The sequence below is a fragment of the Chamaea fasciata genome, unplaced genomic scaffold (assembly GCF_029207755.1).
Source record: "Chamaea fasciata isolate MVZ Bird 193981 ecotype frontalis unplaced genomic scaffold, bChaFas1.0.hap1 SCAF_13, whole genome shotgun sequence".
NCBI classification, from domain to species: Eukaryota; Metazoa; Chordata; class Aves; order Passeriformes; family Sylviidae; genus Chamaea; species Chamaea fasciata.
The window spans coordinates 5,359,300-5,379,851 of NW_027094098.1; the positions used below are offsets into that span (position 1 = coordinate 5,359,300).

At 42.7% G+C, this 20,552-nt stretch overlaps 1 protein-coding gene across 1 annotated transcript in view; it reads right to left on the bottom strand.

Moving 5' to 3' along the window:
* ATP2B2 (ATPase plasma membrane Ca2+ transporting 2) overlaps positions 1-19,650 on the bottom strand; it is a 389,757-nt gene extending 370,107 nt beyond the window's left edge. The window contains exon 1 of the mRNA XM_066195263.1: positions 19,554-19,650. The gene's annotated coding sequence lies outside the window, so the exon portion shown is untranslated. The remainder of the gene's footprint in view (positions 1-19,553) is intronic.
* Between the last annotated feature and the right edge of the window lie 902 nt (positions 19,651-20,552).

The window sequence follows — 20,552 nt, forward strand, 5'->3', positions numbered from 1 at the left end:
GTGTGTCTTTATGTGCATGAACACATTCACCATTTACCCCAAGTGGTAATTAAATGATTTCATGTTTGTGTGCACACGCACTTATCTTGTCCAAATCAAAGAGCCCTGAAAATCAGATCAAACAAAACAGGAAAATCAGCTAAGAGTAAGACAAAATGCACCAGGTTTTAGGTTTTCCTAAGTCTGTCATGACTGAAAAGTTTGCAATTAATATTTGGTAACTCTTCAAGCAGCACAGTCCTGCCTTGGCAACTATGATTCATAAGGCCTTTGAGTGGTTTGAACACTTTCATAGAGGTTTATCCCCTCTGCTCATACAAGTCATTATTCTTCTCATTCACATCATTTCCTTGAAAACGTGGCATTTCTAAATTTGACTGCTGTAATGTGAGTGGGTCGTGGGTAGGTGACACAATTCTGCGTGCTGCCAGTGTATTATCGGCCCCACGAAGGTGTATCAACCTCTGAGGGTCAACCAGCAACCTCCCAGAAATGGCTTAATAATAATTAGTGAGAGGGTGTGTTTTGAAAAGCAAAAGGTTTTAATTAAAGAGCAAATTACAAACTCTATAAAACAAAAAGCACAAACCCTGCACAGTGCAGGGAAGCCCCTTACACCTGCTAAGACACCCCAAAAAGCGCCGAAAAGACTTTTTGCTCTTTCTTAAGGGCACGACAATCAAGGAGGGGGGTTTTGGCAATAGAAACAGTTACAGGTTTTTCAAGGAGGAGGGTTTTGGCAATAGAAACAGTTACAGGTTTTGAGTACATTTCAAATACCCAACAGGTGCCTTTGTGCTGGCACTGGGCCAATTACAATGGGAGAAGCACAGAAGATTCTGGTTCTTCTCTCTTATAAGTCCTGGGGTGTAACTGAAACTCTTTTCCTCTTTTCCCAATATGGAAACACTTACTCAGTTATGGGGGCGTGCCCCAACAGGTGGGGAGACAGGAATCAAGACTCGTGTCCTCTTGATCATGAGACAAACAGCATCGTTTTATTGTTGGGAACTCCCCACTACAGGAAGTTCAAAACTCCTGTCTCCAGACACTGACTGGTCCAAGGTGCCATCCCCGCCAGCTCCCAGGGATGTGTCCACTCTCCAGGCTCACTGCCTAGCCAAGGTCTCTGTGTGAGCCCCCTAACCCACCCAGGTGTCCTTGTTAGGGCTGTCATAACACACAGTGACACCACAGAAGTTCAGAAGGCTCTTTTATGAGCCTTCTGTCTTTTATGCTGTCTTTCATACAGTTTTTCCAAACCTCGAGGGCAACTTCTAATTGGTTAATAGCTTTCTCGTTAATTATTTTATTGGTTAGTCAAAGGTATTTTACTTGTCTGTCAAATCTATCTATTCTTGAATTGCTTACATATGTTTTTTATTGATTCTCATGGGACAAGTTCCTTGTTATTACAGGTGCACTTATTTTTTTACCTTCAGAATAGATTGTTGTGTTAATGGAGCTTCTCGTTCTCAAAACAGCATCGTATGGGAACTTACAGATTGCTTGTTAGCTGCACTTAGAAGAAATGACAGGCCAGCTTTTTACCCTATCCTTACACCCAGGGACTCCCAGAACAAGCCAGATCAGCTGAACTGGATCTGCCATGACCACACTCACCCAGTCCAGCTGTACATCACTACAACCCATGAAACATTTTGGGTTATTGACATGGAGTTAACCACAGAACTGGAGCAGCACTAAACCCAACTAAGGTTACAACCTTTGCTAAAAGGCACTGACAGATTTACAGCAACGCCTAAAGCTTTGCTGTGCTGGGGCTGGTTACACTCCTGAGCCAGTTACTCTTACCCAGAAAATGAATTTGAGAGTCAATGCACACCATCAAGTGACTCCATGGAGAATTCTTGTGTCTGTCTTCAAACCTATTTATTTATACAGCAATTAAACATCTCTGTAATTAGGTTTTATAAATGTTTATAGCTCATCTTGCAAAACAGCTATATAAAGAGGAACTATACTGAAAATTGAAGGTACTCAATGCACACTAAATGGCAGAAATTGAAAGGAAAGTTTATTTTTGGCAAGAACTGTTAAGGAAGGAGAAACGGGCTGTCCATCTGCACAGACTCAGATATTGGGTCACCATTAAAAATAAAATGTATGGAAAATTCTGTTTACATATTCAATAGCCTGGAATTGTATTCAGCCCTAATTGGCATGTTCCTACCCTACTGTTGTTGAATAACTGTTTTCTTCTCTGCTTCTTTATGGGATTTACAAAAGATCACATCATCAGGAGGGTGGGCAAAAGAACAACAACATACTGAAGTTTCCTAAAAAACATTTGTAATTAAAATGTGATTTTTGACACACACTACTAGTGTCTCTGCCTAACAATATAATTGCTCTTGGTAACAGTGCTTATTTTCTAGTGAATAGAGTGTCCATTGTATACTTTATAAACTAATTATCTGTCAAAGATAACATTTATTCATATTACTTTTATTTTCTCTAATGCAATAACATGGCAGAAGATTGTTAATTTATGCTGCATATTGACCTTCTGTTGGTCCACTGATGGCCGTGGGAGAGACTTTATAAACCACCAGAGTAGAAAAACACTTTTGCTGAAGAAAAGCACTGATTTATCAGAAACACCAAAGCACATAAACAGTGAGGAGATACCAAGCATGCCAATTGTGAAAAACGAGGTTCACTTTCTATGCAAATTTTAAGAAATAGATTTAACTTAAAAAATAAGACAATTAGAAGATAAAAAAGCAAAGTACGGCAGCCGGGTGACTTGGCATTCAGCCAAGTCCACCTACTGCTATATCAGAGTCATTCTTTAAATACCCTTATATTGCATCGGTCTGTTGAATATTCATATTTTCCCATAAACTAGTTTCCATATTTCAGGAACTGTTCTGCATGGTCCCTCCTAGGGTTTGCCTTTTCAGAGCATGTGTGTTTTTTGGCTGTGTGTGCATTATCACCTCCAGTTTGGTCCTTGGTCCGTACTTTCTTCAGATGGTGGATGCTGATAGTTGGTATCTCAATAGCAGGGTCTCCTTTACATGTTCACTGGGTGTTTTCCCAGCCGAACAGACAGTTTAAGCCTACTATATCAACTACTACCACTATGCCTAGTTTTCTTTTATTAATAGTAGAAATAAAAACTTATATCCTTACCACAACGTTATTAATCATATAGCACACATCTTGCGAAAAGCCAACTTCATAATTTGCATTTATAACACCACCCAATTCAAAGACACTTAGGAATGTGACTTTATCTGCATTTTGCCTGCAGTGCCCAGAACACTGAAGAAAGGGAAAAACCATCCCTAGAGTAAGTCTGGATACTGCAGACAGGAGAGCAACTGCAATTCATACAGTTCAGCTCCGTCTGTCATTTTTCCCCACAAAGGTCTATTAAGAAGTGGCCCATCTTCAGTTAAAGAGAAGAAAGAAACTCAGGACAAAAAGAGTTGCAGATAAACCTCTGCCACTCCCCTCTGCTTCTGTGAAGGCTTTTTGTGGAGTTTTAGGCATGATGGCCAGTCAGGGTTCTGCCTCATCATCTGCCTCTTCCTCTTATTCACCTCAGAATTCACTCATGTCAACAATTCAGTAAAGACGTTTTCAAAAGATTCTCAACATCTATGACCTTCTTTTTCTTTTTATCCAGTTCTTGGAATAATTGGGATATCTTCTATCTGAGCTGAGATTTAAAAAAGAAAAACAACAACTAAGAAAAATTTCCACCCACCTTACATCACCAACTTTCTCTTGGTCAGGGCATGTCCTTCACTTACCCTGGCCCGGTTGCCTCACATAAATACTCAGCTCCTGTGGCCTATTCAATCCCAGCTTTCTGAACACTGATTTCTTTTCCAGTTTCCAGTGCTGCAAGTCAGGGGCAGTGAAGCTGGCTGCTGAGGGATGCAGACACTGAACATGGTCTTCCACACCTGGAAGTAACTGCAGACTCACCCAAGGATTTCCCTGCATGCTCCTTGGAAAGAGCCCTGGGAATACAATTCATTTTTTTTTGCCTTCATCCACTTCACAGAGCTGAAACTCCTCACAGTACAAACACACCCAGTGCACTGAACTCTGCTGTCTGCAGAAATCCTTGTCATGTTTGCAGCACAAGAACACAGAGAATCCAACCAGGCTGTGCTGAATAACGAGCTCAGCTGCGATCCCTGCCACTCCCAAGGCTGCCCAGAAAATAGACACTATAGAATATCCTAACCTGGGACTATCTAATTTTACACCCTTGTTGTTCCCTAAAAAGCATTTTGCATGTAGAAAATGTCCTTTTTAAAAGGTGAATCCTCTGAAGGTTTAAGCCTCCAACTGGAGTTACTGTTTGGAGGATTTATTCCAACACCAGTTTCTGCTTGCCATAATCACACTGAAATTCCCTGTAACATAGCTGGTAAGAATGTTTTAATTGTGGGGCTTCAATACTAAGTTTGAGATTATCTAACAGAATTTGGGATTTAATTTCTATAGAAAAGAGCTCTCTTTTTTTCCTTTTTAAATACAGGAAAATGCTGAATTCTTCTGCTTGATTTCTGTAATCTGTTCTAGTACAACAGCATCACAGAGCACACCAAGGATTCAACTTAAAAAGCAGTTTCTTCATTTTCAGCTGCTTTTCTCAAGTTCACTAAATGATTCTGTGTCTGTAAACCTGCTGGCAGCTGAATACTCCACCTTCCTGCACTTCCTGCCCCAGTGAGTTCAAATGCAATTTTACACTCTCAATTGAACATTAAAAGGGCAATGCTACACACTAGGAATTTCATGCAGCTGTATTACTGCTGACTATTGTAGCAGAGAACTGGCTTCCAAGGCAGCCCCAGAATTATCTTGTTAAGACATTATTACCAAGAAATTGAAAAAAAAAATCCTAATCTGGTCATTCCTTATAAAAATGACGAAGAAGGAGGAAAAATTTGGGCTTTGTTTCTTTTTAAGTCAATGTCTTATGCATTTCAAAATATTTTTCTACACAATTATAAAGGATTTTTTTAAAGGAAAGTCAAAGAAAACAAAGAAAAATGTGATTTTTTTCAGTATTATCTGATTGCAGGAACTACAATTTATAAGAAAACATCACATATGATGGAGATGATGCAGAAACAGAAAGTTAATCAATTTAGTAATTTGTGTGTGTCATCAGGGCCAAATACTCATCTAAAAAAAGCACCTCTTTGGTGCCTCATTGGCTCCAGAACTCCAGCACCATCCTCACTGAATCTGGTGTCTTCCAAGATCACATCTCCAGCCTGCTGCCGGCCTTACTATTTATAGCTGGACAGGGTTTCACAAATATTTATAAATAGAAAGTGTTTCGCTGAAGTTCCTTGTAATTCCTACTTCAACATATACAAAAAAAAAAAAAAAAAAAAAAAAAAAAAAAAAAAAAAAGCCAAGACATTATTATGCATATTAATAAGCATCTTAGGAAGTATAATGTATGATGTATTTAAATGTAAGTTGTGACCTTATAATGATTTCACACAACTATTCGTATCAGTAACAAACGTTATTTATGTGAGCAGTTATTTAACAACAACAGTGTTGTGTTATTTCTGTGAATCCAGCAAAGATTACCACAGCTGGACTAATCTGTGAAGAACTTCAATTCCTACCAATCCTGCTGGTGCTAAAAAAGCATCCTGGATAACGAAATGGAAAAAAAATACTAAAGAGAGAAAGAAAAACCCAACTTGAAAATACGCTGAGTTTCTCAGACCAAGGCTATTTTGAGCACTGTCACTGCACCTTCAACATCCATGATGCTGCTGGGTAAGGATGAGAAAAGTGAATACAAAAAGCTGACATCAATCCCACCCTCCTAAAGCATGAGCCCAGCACAGACACACAGGAGCTGAAAGGGGAATGTGGCCAAATGAAAGTTTTCACATCTAGGAAGAGTTGGAAATGAGCAGATAAATTGCTCTGAGTTGATAGATAGATTTTCCTTTCCCTCCTATCCCTACGCACAGCCCTGCATGTGCATTTCCATATTCCCTCGTAGGTCATCTGGGACAGAAAGGAAGGATGGAGGGAAAAGCCACGGCCCTGGATTTGGGGGACAGGGAGGACTCACGACCAAGCTTCCAGGTCATCACTGCCTTGGAAGTTGTTTACTCAATTCACCACTAATCTGCTGCACAATGCAATTTGATTTCAATTTCCCAAGGAGCTCAAGGAAGGGACAGAGGAGAACGTATCCAGCTGATGAAACCCTGCTCAGGTTAAAGTCTGCTGAAAGCTTTCTGCAGGAAAAATGTACAGAAGGCACAGCAAAGGAATTAATGACTGGTCATGTTTCCTTTATTAAATATTTGTGTTAATAAGTGTGACCGTTTCATTCAACTTTGTTCCCAATATCTCATAACACATACAAAATTCTGTCTGAAAAATGGGGGTTTTTTTCCTAAAAGGAACATAAGACAATTCCATTTCTTGGATAATTTTTCTTGATAAAAATTATAAATTATTTTTGTATTGAAAATTAGTAATGGTACTTTATATATAGCTTAAAGTATTTTCCCTTCTCCTGGAGGCAAGACTTAAAGGCCTCTGGCACCACCACTGACCAAGTAATAAAAGAATTTATTTGCCATGCAGCTTTAACAAAACAGCTCTGGAACATTTAATTAAAAATGCTGCAGTTCTTTTCAGCAGAGAGGAAGCCTGACAGAGAGTTATACTTCGCAGAACTCCTTTGCTTCATTGCATGCACTTTTCAACATCAGACCACCAAATACTTCATCAGTTTATTTCCATCCTAATCCGTCATTTCCCTGGCAATATCCTATTGGAAGTTACTCTCTCTGCATATTTCACAAAACCAGCTCATTAGTTTCTTGTCCACCAACTTGCTTAATTACATCCCATAGTGAAACTCCATTAATTTTAACAGAAGTTATGTGTCGTTCTGCAGCCTGATTTTGGTATTTTGATCCCATTTCTAATAGACATTTTGATCCTTGGAACAGAAAGTGCCAATCACACAGTATAAAGCTCACAAAGAGCTTTACTGTGAGCTTTATACTGTGTGATAAAGAAGCCCATTTTGTGTCACTCAAAGTGCAAAGTGCAGCCCATGGAGTCAGAGCCCATCCCGACACTGGCCAGGATTCTAACAGCTGACCTTTGAATCAGCTCAAAATGGCCCTTCCTCAAAGCTCTGTCCGCTCTAACCAAACAGAACATAAAGCAACAAGGGACTTTCACTCAAATATTTACAGAGGGGTGTTTCTAATTATACAATTGAAAAATTTCAACTATTACACTGGGGAGATTTACATGAGCTTATTATGACTTTTACAGACTTGATCTGGTTTAAATTATGAAAGCCTTTTAAAACTTCCTACATAAGGATCCAGATTAGAATTTCTTTAATCAGCTCAAATGTATAACATTTGAATTAACCATTCTTACAGCGTGCTTTTCCTGGTAGAGATTTTAAGCACCCCCACAAAACAGGTACACAGATTTGCTCAACAGAGAAACAGTGAAGTAAACAAAGCCCCAGCACTGTGACTGACAGACAATTAGCACCAGGTATGACTTGGGCTCTACAGATTTCTTTTTAAACAGCCACAATTCTTCAAAGAATATTTTTGAAAGTGGTCTTCTATATCCACTTTACACATATGTGTGTGTTTGTGAATACATGTATCCACTAATCATCCTGGTAAGTCTGTTTTATCAAAACATCAGAACGATTTTTGGTCAAACCTTTGTTTTATCAAAAGTCCAAGTTGAACACATTAGTTCAACCAGATTTCCATTGGAAAGAAAATCTTGAAGAATTACCCAAGCTGTGAAGGTGACTGATAAACAATATTCTGAAATGCATTTGGGGAATCTTGGGCTGATTAACTTTGAATGATCTGAGATGTGGAAGCTGCGCTCTCGGTCAGAGCAGGGACTCAGGGCACGTTTCTCAAAAGCCAGTCTGTACCTCAGAATCCCTCTTGGGGGACTGACACGTTGAAGTTTCCATCTCAGTGGAAAGGTAAGTTTTACAACCTTCATATTCCTACAAATGAAAAAAAAAATAAATCTGTTTTGCTGTATATATCCATGCTGTAAAAAACCCAGGATATATTGTATTTTCATTATTTTCACCTGATTGAGACACAGATTTTAATTCTCACTTTCTGATGGATCCAGCCAGCCACAACAACCACTGTGGAGTTTATGTGGAGCCTTTCCAGAGATAAGATGACTAAAAACAGCTGTCAACAATCAGGATCCCTGTAGAATAGTTGTACAGTGGACAATACTTTGAAAAACTAAAATGGCAAACTAGATTTCATTATAAGAAAACAGATGGTATTTTCCGAGAAATTAGGCCTTTGTAAGAGATCTTATGTAGATAACTCTAAAACTGAGAGCCAAATGACATTTAGATTTACTTGAAGACTCCTTGAGAGTGTTACCTGAGATACCTGGATGGAGAAGTCCATGCTCTGAATTCCTAGGTGCAGATGCCTCACTGATATCAGGAGGAAAATCCTCACTGTGCTAGTTTTACACAGAAAACGGAAATTCACTTTAGTGGATGATACAGATCCTAGGATCACAAAAGCAGCAGTTATCATTAAGCCTGATCAATTAACAAACAACACAAGAACACAACTGTTAGAATATCAAAACATGATTGCTCTGCAATACTTTCATGCCCAGCAGTTCTCCAAGTTAATTGGCCAGTGCACAGTGTCAGAAATTCCCTATAAAACACCGCCCCACAAAGGCTCCCTGCACACCAGGGGGCTGTGGAGGAAACCACCCTTCCCTGCGGTCGATCCTGTCCATACAGCCCCTAATTCCACCCAGCACTCAGGTCTGGTGTTTAGTGCTTTATTCCAGCAGAATTCAAGTGCACATGTAAGTGCTTTGTTGAACAAGGAGGGATTTAGGCATATGCTTAAGTACTTCACTGAGCTGGGACCAGGCTACTATTTATAGCAAGCTTTTTGTTCCGGTTTTATTGTTCAACATTTAAAGTCATCCTATGGTTTTTCCTTCTGCGTACAGCCTCCCCTCACACAGCAAACCTCTTAGTGCTGCAATCTTCTTCCAGAAGTCACAGGTCTAACACCAGAATGGATATTATAAGCTCCTCCAATTACATAATTTTTTTAAATCGTATTTACATAGGGAAAAAAAAAAAAAGTTAGGCTGAATGGTAGGAAAGTCATGAAGCCGAAAGTTGTATGTAATAACAGGATGAAAGATCCCATCCCACCCCCAGCACTGAAGCACTCACAGAGGACTCAAACACAAATATGTGCACCCAGAAGTGCTCATTCCAACTTCCCCAAGTGTCCCTTGCTGTGCAATCCTCTGTTCCACAGAGAAATTCGGGCAGAATCATGTCTGAGGCACGATTTTATTGAACTTGAAAAGCCATCAGTGCTGAACACCCCTTGCTGTTGCAGAGGCAGACTGCTAACAGGCACTGAGTGGTGTTGTGAGGAGACAAAAATACTTCCAAATGACTTCCAGTTCAACACCAGCACGTCTGTGTTTTCACTATACATCTCTACTGCGGAGGCATCTGGACCTGTCAGCTCATCTTTCAGTGTTAATGAACACCTTTTCACCAATCCTTGTCTTCTCACAGATACTGATATAATAACAAAAAAAACACATCTCCCCAGAAATCTCACAACATCCTATCCACTTTTTTAAAAAAATACTGTTGTCGTTGTTTTACAGATTTTATGTTCCCCGTAAAAATGCACATGGGTCTTCTGTTTTCTATATTTGTACACAGATTACCCCAAGACAGCGCCGCGCTTCTGGGATGCCAGAAAATCCGGCTGGAGAACGCCGGCAGCTTCAGCTGTCATCCCTCAGTTAAGCCAGCTGGTAACGGCGCGCGTCCATCCGGAGCGAGAGCAAATGTGAGGATGTTCAGGAATGGAAGCGGTTTACAGAGAAAGGGTTGATGCTCATGTTTGTTCAGAACGGAGGGAGAGATGGGAGCCGCGCGGGGAAGGACGAGGAAGGAGCGGGGCGAGCCAGCGGCGGCTGCGGCAGCGGCCGTGCCGGGGGAGGGGGCAGCAGGGGGTCAGGGGGCTGCAGGGAGAGCAGGGATGCAGGGAGGGGATGGGGATGCGGTGGGGTCAGGGGGCTGCAGGGAGAGCAGGGATGCAGGGAGGGGATGGGGATGCGGTGGGGTTTGGGGGCTGCAGGGAGAGCAGGGATGCAGGGAGGGGATGGGGAATGCAGGGGGGACTGGAGGGAAAGGAGAGGGCTGCAGGAATGGCAGGGCTGCAGAGGGTCAGGGTTTGCAGGGACAGGAGGGGGCTGCAGGACCAGGCGATGCAGAGCCCGTGCTGCACAGCAGGAACGGCCGCTTCCTACTTCCCAAGGAAGTCCACCGCCGAGCTCTGCCTGTGGAAATCTTCCACAGAAACTCGCTTTGCCTGATCCCTCCTGCTCTCGGGGGTACAGGATCTTATACATCCCTGTAAATACTTGCACGTGAACAGCATCAAAGAAGGCTCCAGCATCCTTATCTCCTGTAATTAGTGACTTTCAGTTCTGACTGCTAAGACGCATTGAAAGGGACGAAATCATCCCTCAAAAGCACATTATTTCATCAGAGTGCCCAGTAACCCAAAGCCACTAAAATCACCGAGAGAAGCTTTTCGTCATTTTCAGGAGGTACTGAGTCAGGCTGCAATAACCTTTAGCTGAATTATTAATGGTAACTTGTAAGCCATTATCATGGAAAGATCTCTATTAGTCACCAATTTAACAGCATTATTGTCAAAAACATCCAACTTAGGGATGAACAAATGCCACTGACAAGCCAACAGGACTTAAATTTCCATTTGGCTTCCGTTCCTCCCCTTTTTAAAAATCCTCCCCTTAATACATTGAACTACTACTGCATTATCTACAGTTTATTTGACAATCAGGCCACAAATGTTCCTTGACAAGAACACGACCCTTGGTGCTAAGTCTACGGATTCTCTTCATTGGGCCAGATGAAATTTTAACTACGGGGCATTCAATTCTAGGCAGTTTCTTCTACCTGACATGCCAAGGTTCTCAGAAACGTGTCCACAAGAAGAACAGCAAAATGCCTGATATTTTCATGTACAGAAGAGACAAGAGAGAAGAAGGTTGTGTATATGTAGAACATACCACACTTCACTTCTACATAAGTAAAAGGCTTTATTGCTCTTAGTGAGTAACATCACAAATATCTTGCACATGCATACAGATCTTTGTAGCAGCATTTTCTATCCAAAATTCCCAGCAGCTTTACAAGTAGTGGTTAATTAACCCTTGAAACAGGCAGGTTACGTGCACACTGTAACAGCTGAATTATAAATCTGAAGCAGCTGCCCACAAGGACAAGCAATGTGTGTGAAGGCACAAAATGCCCCCTAACAAAGCAGGTAACAACACACAATTTGTTCTCCCACTGCCCTCACATACCTGCATTTTCTTAGTCTTTCCTTGAGGAGGAAACATGGGATATCATCGAGCTGGAGTTGTGTTAACAGGATAAAGGTATGAGCATGGAAGCATTACTAAAGCTTCAGCTGTGTTTTATTCCGGTTAATGGGAAAGTATTGGCTGGGATCTTAAGGGCAGCGATACATCTCAAGTAAGCATTATCACAAGTCAAGAGAACTCACCAGCAACACACTGAAAGGAAGATGTGAAAGAAGCTCAAAAAAGAAATGGAATTCAGGGCAGCAACTTCAGCAAACTCAGTCAAATTATTTGCAACAACTCTTAAAAAGAGGATCAAGGAATTCAGGAAAACTGACTATTACCAATGAAGAGTGTCTAAAATAGTGCAAGAGATTATCTCAGTGCAGGGGGACTGTAGGAAACACTGGAAGAGACTGTTAAACCCAGAATCTTTAAAGGCTTTGCCTATCAGAAGAGATTGTACAAAAGGTGAAACAAGAACATTTAACAAAGAACAAGAATTAGAACGGCACAAATGGCTCAGTTCTGATCCAGATGAGCCAACACACAAAAGGATCAACACCTAATGAGGGACATAAAAAGGCAATAGGAAAAGGATCTATAAATACAACAGAAGTGGGAGAAAAAGATATGCAGAAGTTCTAGTATTTAATGGGAAAGGAGAGAAAATAACAGATGGCAAAGAGAAAGCTGAAGCAGTCAGTACTTTCTTCGTAGACTTTTATGTCCCCATCTAAAGGATAATGAAAAGCAAAAATGTTTCTAAAGTGATTTTCATGGGGAAGACAGGACTAGAGGTCTGAAGAAAAGAAATAATAGGCTAAAAAGTATCAAAAGAAGCCAGACATACTCAGTCTGCTAGAGAATGATGAAGTTCACCGCAGAGTACTTAAGGAATTACCTAAAGCCATCCCCAAACATTAGCTATTATATTCAATAATGCACAAAGGGAAGGTAGAGTTCCCAAAGGACAGTGGAGAGGCAAAAAACAGTGTGCAGCTTCAAAAGGAGAAGTAAGTCTAAGTGGAAGAAAACTGCAAACCCAACCACCTCCCTTTTATACCACAGAGGATGCTGAAACAAGTTAAATCATCTTATAAGTACCTCAAGGATTAAGTGCCTGAAAACAATCAGAATGTCAAAGCAATGACAGTTCCTTTTCGATAGAGTAACTGGGCCACTACAGAAGGAAAGCCCAGCAGCAGGCAGTTTAGACTGGCTACAGTAAGGCTTTCTGTAACTGGCCAACGTGGTATTTTCACGGGGTGGAAGGACTGATATGAAATTGCATTTTAAGAGGTATGGTTTCATTTTAAAAAATCAAAAACCAAACAACCTCCCAAATTAAAAGTGATTACTAAGACTCACTGTCAAAGGAATTCATCTCACAACTTGCTCTACACATCAGAAAATGCCAGGAGAGAAAAATGTTTGTGAAGTAAACAGGTAGGGTTCATGTCACCTCCAGCCCACAAGCAAACAAGATCAAAATTCAAAGTTAAAACTTAAAGCATTGAAGAACATGTTGAAAAGTGAAGTGGAAGCAGGACAAGTGCACATCTAGACATCAAGAAAAACACTAAATAGAGATCAGCTGAGTTCTGGTGGAAGGGATCTAAAAGCCATTGTTCACTATAAGTAAAAAAACAGTATAATGGTATTTTTAAAAAGGCATATTCATGCCAGGAAGTCTAACAGGACTGCCACTCAGACAGCAACCTTTCCATTTTTGTCCACTGTCCAGAAACTTGTAGAACATGAGTGGGGAAAAAAAATCACAAGAATTTTCACAGTAAATGCAACTCTGTCTTGTCATCCTGTTTAGCTGGGGAGCAATAAATGTCAGCAGTGCCAAAGGGAAATATGAGGGGAGCACTGTTGGGTCACACAAAAAGGCAGTGTAACAGTGTATCTTTGGAGGGAACACACCCATTAACACCAAACTTCACAGGCCATAATGGCATTTTCCTGTTCCTGCTGCTCTCCAATTCTTAAGCACTTGACACCGAACCACCAGGGCTGCTGTATATAACACATTAATTTTTCAGAGTATTTAACCTCTCAAGAAGAATCATTCTACGTCTTCCAGATTGATTCTTGTGGCATTTTCTAGCTTAACTAAAAAATGGGCCTAGTTTCTGTCAGGGCTTTTGGACACTTTCTGTAATTAAGAAGAACCCAGTAATGTGGAATAGATCTCTTCCAGGTAAAATTTTGACATTTTGTTTTCAAGTAATTACTTTCTACTGTTTATAGGCCAAAACTCATGCCAGCCTTCTATTTTTACTTTGCACAAACTGATTTAAAGCTTGTAAAATACTTCACACATTAGAAAAATGCTGGTGAACACGCAGACTTTGTAGACTAAAGCAATGCATTAACACTGCATTTGAACATAAGACCACAAGTTCAATGCAGCAAAGCAGTTGTAAATACACCCAATAATGCCACCAATTAGTTTTAAATAATGAAATATCATCTCAAAACTTCCATTTTGCTTTTCCTGTAACTGCAGACCAGCACCTAAAAATGCATACATCCATTTCCTCTGATGGCAAAGAATGTAAATCTTAATTCTTTGAGAGTAATTACTTTAAGCTTCAGCAATTGCAAAGACATCTGACGACAGAAAAGAATTTCTTTTTTCTGCTTAATTATCATAAATCTCCTCATTCATACTTCTACTTTAAAATATTCTGAAATGCCTATCGGAATACTTTCTAGGAACCCATCAACCTATTGGAAGTTTTCAGTATGGGTTACGGAGGACATTCCCTGGAAACAAAATTCCTATTATTTCAATCCTCTTAAACTGTATTACCCTCTTTAAATAATAACAACAAAAAGGTTTAAAATACCAAGAAATTACCTGAGTCACAAAAAATTGAATGCTGGATCATCTAAAATATGGCCCTATTCTGTCTGCTGCGCTGAATGCAATCATAACTTCCAGGATGGAAGATTTCCCATCAGTGGGAATAACTTCCCCTAATGAAAAATGGCTATTCAATAAGCAGAACAGAATATATAGGATCAGCAAATACTTTCAAGGTGACTTTTTCTGCACAGGAAAGCTATCCAGAGGCTTCGAATCTCCTGCTCACCATGAGATAACAAAAGGAATGTGCTGGGAATTCAGCTTACTCATAAACCATCAAGAGAAATCCTTTTCACCAGAAAACTCCTGAATCCTAAAGCATTTCATGAAGAGATGCATCTGGAGTGGTCAGAAGCTGCAATACCTTTGAGCAATCTTCATCCCTGATAGACGACTTTAGAGCAAGCATAATTTTCATAAGTTCAATACAAGTTATTTGAGTCTTGTTAATAAATAAATCAGGCTAAAGGTGATTCCCCAAAGAGTGTGGAATTAATGATTTGTCTGTCTTAGAAACAGAAACGCTGAATGGACACAGCTGCATTATTCTGGCTTCACAATGCACAAAAGGTTTCCAAAACTTGAAACGTGCATCCAAGGTCACTCTGCTGTGGAGTGAGAGAGGGAAATGTGATTCAGTCTTGCAGCTCCGAATCCCATCCCTTCAACAGTTACTGTTAATCCTTGGTGAAAGTGGAAACCCTTGTGACAGTTTCTGTGTTTACATACAATGTGTACATAATCCCACTGCTGTAGGCAGGCAGCACCACTGAAACTAGGCAGGTCTGGTTCTGAAAAACCCCAGTGCTGTGGCTTTTTAAAGGCATCCCACCATGCAGGGAATAAACTCACTGTGCAGAGGTTCCTGTATTATGGCGGCTGGACAAGCCCACACACAGCCCTGCTGTTGCTGCTGTCTCAGAGAGGTTCAGCTCTTGCACCCCAACGTTGCCTTCCCAGGCCTTTGGCACTCCAAACGTGGCCACCTCGGGAAGCTGAGCAGTTCTTGGTATGTGACATGGGATAGGAGTGATGGAGAGACTGTAAAACCCACCAGCAGTGCAAGCCTTTGCATCAGAGGAGAGAAAGGCTGGGAGCAGATAAATAAGCATCCACAAGAGAATTGCTCTTGAGGCTCTGAGGGCACTGACCTGAGCAGGCTCTTCAGAAATGCCTTTTCTGCACAATGAAAGGTGTGCAGTGAACCCTCCCGAACACACTTCCTGCTGCACTAGTTAAAGATGTAGCAACCTCTGTCTCCTAGAAATATTTAAAACTTTTTCTGGTTTACATTCCAGTGCGTGGAGGGTGTCCCTGCAGTGCACCAGTTATTTTATTTAGATGTTACAAAATATCCAAGAATTCTGAGCGTAACTTTCAAAATAGGTGAAAACATGGCTTTTTACATAATGACCCTTAGATACTAGCCCAGGCTGACGGCCATGGGATCATCAGCAACATGGCAGTTACATAATCCCTTAGGAAATGCTGTCTTAGCTCACATAGATGTGAAAAAGTGGTCACACCCATAAAATGGAAGCCTGAAATATTTCACTACTAAATAACTCTTTTTATGAAGATGAAACTTTTTTCAAAGTAGGCTTGGCAATAAATAAGCTGTTCTGACTTAACTGATAATTCTGTAGCATGAATATACTGAGACCAACCTGGATCTCAGCCACTGTGGCACTCTCTGTCATCCTATTACACGCAAATATTTCTTTTCATTCTCGCTTTTCCTTTCTCAAATATTTTATATTTTTCTTTTCAGATATTCAAAACTATTTATCCTTTTGCATTTGCCACTTCTATTCATAAAATAATCCGCATTTCTATTTATCTTACTTTCTACAAACTTTTTCTTTCAAAGGTCCACTAAAGTTCCACTCTGAACTTTTCAAATTGCAAGCATTTACTGCACAGTGTACGTTAAATGTAAAGCTGTTTTGAAACAGAATTTTTATGTCTGACGCACACATTCCAAGGATAAGCTTCACCAGAAGTTTGAACTTTGTTCAGATATATGTTGTAAAAGATTTCAGCAAGCACACAATTTTGTTTAAATGTTACCATTCGCTCTGTTCCCAATTATCTCCTCTGCTATCATCTCCCATCATACTGCCACTAAAGCGATCACTTATCTCTTGTACAATTATTCTGTTTTTTCCTCATGGTCAATGCAGATGACTTTTTCCCAGCTGCAGTCCTGACCTATTCTTCAGCAACAATGCAGGTTTTAGGGTGTTTTGAGTATCAGAGTTTTCTTTTTAACCTCACTTGTTATACTTTAGGCTGCCTATAATAACCAGAATATGCAGGTTTTGTTGATGCAGATGAGCTCCATGCACTTAGAGGATTATCAATATTCAGACAAATAGTCCAACCTTCCAGTCACATCACTGAAGTTTCTACCACTGAAGTCATAAATTACCTGAGGTGTTTTATTCTTGGATAGCCAAGGATAAGGAGCCAGGCAAATGCACCAGGTTTGACTCAGGCAGCTCCAAAAAAGCAGCAAACACTGTCAGAGGTGCATTGTGGTGCCTGATACATGACATGGGACACAGTGGAGACTCACAGCCCTCTGAAACAGTGCCAAAGGCCAGGAGAGGAACCCTGAGGCATCTCCAATGACACCAAACACCTTTTTGGGGAAACCAAACCCACTTGCAGGAGAAGGGAATGCAGGTGACCTTGTACCTGATAAGTGGCAACTGTGTTAATTAACTAATACAGCCTCATCCCTAGATGAGTAACAGCTATATCCAATAAGGATGAGTGAGATAAAAGAGGGGTGAGCTGCTGAAGGGAGGATCGTCATGGAGGAGGAACCTTGAGAAGGGTGAAGGAGTGTATAATGAAACAAGATCCTGGGGAGGTAGAGTTACTGCTGTGGGCTCGGTCTGGGGCTGCAGTTAGAGCCTGTTGTTGGAATCTGCAGCCACAGTCTAGCTGGGTAGAAGCCTGCAGTCACAGCCTGCAGACTAATGCCTGCAGTCAGCGTTTAGATGGGAAATAGCCAGCAGTCAGAGGCTGCAAGGAAAACCTACAGCAGGAGTTTGCTGCAGCCAGAGTCAGTGAATAGTTGGAGTTAAGATCACTAAGCTGTGAAGAGGAATAAACCAGGACCCTTTTTATGCTGTATTTAACAAGAGGTCTGTGCCTCGGATCATTTTACCCTCTAATAAGAGAGTTGCTGCAACACCCACTGGTTATGATAGTGCTCCATTCAGTCTCCTTCCCTGCACTCCTCCACACCAAGCCCATTGAGGTGACAGCATCACAGGACACCAAATAAATATTCCTGTTATCTCCCCATGGAGCTTGTCAAAACCAACAGAAATGTGCCTAGCATAATCAGGAGATAGACAATTGAATGGTTAAAAGATATGGTTGGGAAAGAGAGACATGTCAGACATTTGGATCAATATCACATTCAATAGCCTGGATAATCAAGAGGTTGTGGTCCTATATTTACAGCACGTGAGCAAAGGACAGTGCTGGTAATGGTATCAAATAGGAATTCATGGTAACAGAATACTCTGCATTCATTCCATTAAGTGTAAAGTGACTGTTAATATTGACACTAAACCGAATATTTAATCCATATTCTTTTGCTTTAGTTAGAGTTTGCAGCAATGTTCACTTTGAAAATGGAGCTTAACATCAGATGCTGAAGTCACTGCAGAGAATACTGAGCTGGTTTCTTAGCAGGCTATCACAGACAAACCCCTTCTCCACAGAAAAATCATCAAAATGTTGAATCCTGTTTGAGTCAGCACATGAAAATTAGTCACGTGTAGGCGAGGGGACAGGATCAGAAACAAAGTGCTGCTGAGAACATGACAGTGTGTGTGCAGACCCATTCAGAGGAGTTACTGTTACGTAACTCAGGGCTTGCAGTACCTACCAGCCACACACAGTATTCCTTAAGAGATTCCCTTTTACTGTCTGGGAGTTGAGTTACAACACTATCGACTTTCACATTGTTCAAAAACCCACATTTTAGCTTATTTTGAGAGCAGTTAAGTCCTACCCTATGCCATTGCTTTCAGCTTGCCTATCTTTCCAGCACCTTATCTTGGTACCCATGCTTCTCAAATAGCACTTTACTACAAAATACGCTTTAATTAAAAAGTAAAGAAAGTATTAGCACAGAATCAGGTTGGTGTAATGTGATAAAACTGCACAGTAAGATGGAAAAAAAGACCACAAGCAAAAAGAAACAGCAAGAAATACACAGGAGGAAGTAAACTTTTGGACAGTTTAATTCAGCAAATGAGAGGTTTTCTCCACCTACAATACAGGAGGCCTTTCAAAGATAAAGAACAGAAGAGAGTGCCCCTCCTTTCACGTTTCCAGTAGTGTCTCCAAATCAAGATTTTAGGAGAAGAACCCATTATGTTTAGTGACGGTAGGAAAACACATCTTGACGGCATCCATGCCAAGGCGGTGGCGGCCGGGACTACAGCGGCGACCTCAGCCGGCATCCAGGGGCACCTGGGCGGGCTGGTGCACTGCGTGACCCGGGCAAAGTTACCTCCCGTCGCATTTTCCTCGGGCTTTGCGGCGCTCGAAACGCTCCGCTGGAGTACTGCGAGGCTTTGAAAACTACCACTTGTAAAACGTTTCAATCCCCCCGTGGAAAAGAAGGAAAAAAACAAGCCCAAATCCGGCCGCAGCAGACCTCAGAGGCGCCGCAGGAGCGGGGCGGGCACCGGGGACACGGCGGGGACGGAGCTCCCGGGAAGGCTTCTCCTTCCATCAGCCCCGCCGAGAGCGCAGGGCTGCGGGCAACAACCTCCTTACGATTCTCTCAAATTAATATTTCTAGGAGGAGCGTCACCTCCCGAAAGCCGGGGCCGCTGGGGCTCCCGCCGGGCGCGGTGCCGCGGGCGCAGCGGGGACCGCGGAGCCTCGGGCGGGCAGCGCGGGGCTCCCCCGCCGCCTCCCGACCCGTTCCCGTCTCCGAGAGCCCTCCGGGCTGAGATCAGGGGCTTCCCCCAGCAGCGCAGCCGCTGCCGCCGATCCCGCCCGCCCCGCGGAGCCGCCTCCAGCCCCGGCCCCGAGCGCATCCTCCGGCTGCATCCCGCTGCCCCCGGCACGGCGCCGGGATGGGCTCGGCCCCGGCAGCGCTCCCGCCCCCGCCGCCCCCCTCAAGGTCACCGCGGCGCGGGGAAGCCCCGGGGGTCGCCGCTGCCGCTCCTACCTGAGCCGGCGAGCGGAGCGGAGCCGCCGGGAGCGCGGAGTCGCCGCCGTCCCCTCACCGGCGGCAGCGCCCGGGGACTCGGGCCGCACACGGCGCCTCCTCCTGCGCCGGGGCCGCCGCGCTGCGCTGGGAGGCGGCGGCTCCGCCAGACTTAGCGGGGAAGCCCCGAGGGGGGGCGGGCAGCGCCTCTCCCCACCCCGCGAGGTGCCGGAGCCGAGCCGAGCCTCCCCGGGCGGGGCTGGGGCTCCCCTCAGCGGGGAGAGGCTGCGCCGCGCCCCGCTCTGCTCCGCGGGGTCCCGCAGGTGCGCGGACCCTCGAAGGGCTCGGGGGATGCGCGGCAGTGCCGGAAGCGTGCGGAGGCTCCGCGCAGGTGAGGGCGGCTCTGGGGCGCCTCGGCCGCGTCTGTGCAGCACCTTTCTTTTGCCTTGTTTGTTTGTTTGTTTGTTTGGGGTTTTTTGTTGTTGTTTTTAGGTTTTTTAATGTTTTTTTTTCTTTTGGTTTGGTTTGGGTTTTGGTTTGGTCCCCCCCCCCCCCCCCCCCCCCCCAATATTCGCCAGCTTTCTGCCAGAATTCCTTTAAAAATTTGAAGGGGAAAGCCTTGACATGGATTCTGAGAGACGGAGTGTCCCACCCTGGGACACAGCACCTGGGGAAGGACAAAAAAATGGAATTATGATACACAGGTGCATTACGCAGACCGAGCGACAGCATTCCAGATTTAGAAAATCAGTAATAAAATCCCACCCCGTGATTTAGATTTGAAGACACTACTTTTGTTCTCAAAGAGGATGGCATCTTTGAAATGTTGCCAGAGTAGTTAATGTTGGGTATTTAAACAACAGGTATAGTTTCGCACATAGGATTAAGTTAGATTTCACAACAGTTCTCTCGTGCCACACAATCTCTTCACCCTGAGAGTTAAAACCAGTTACCAAACGTCTCCAAAGCTGAATAGAGACAGAAGGAATTTTAAAGAGCAGAGAAGCATGTTTGGTAGGT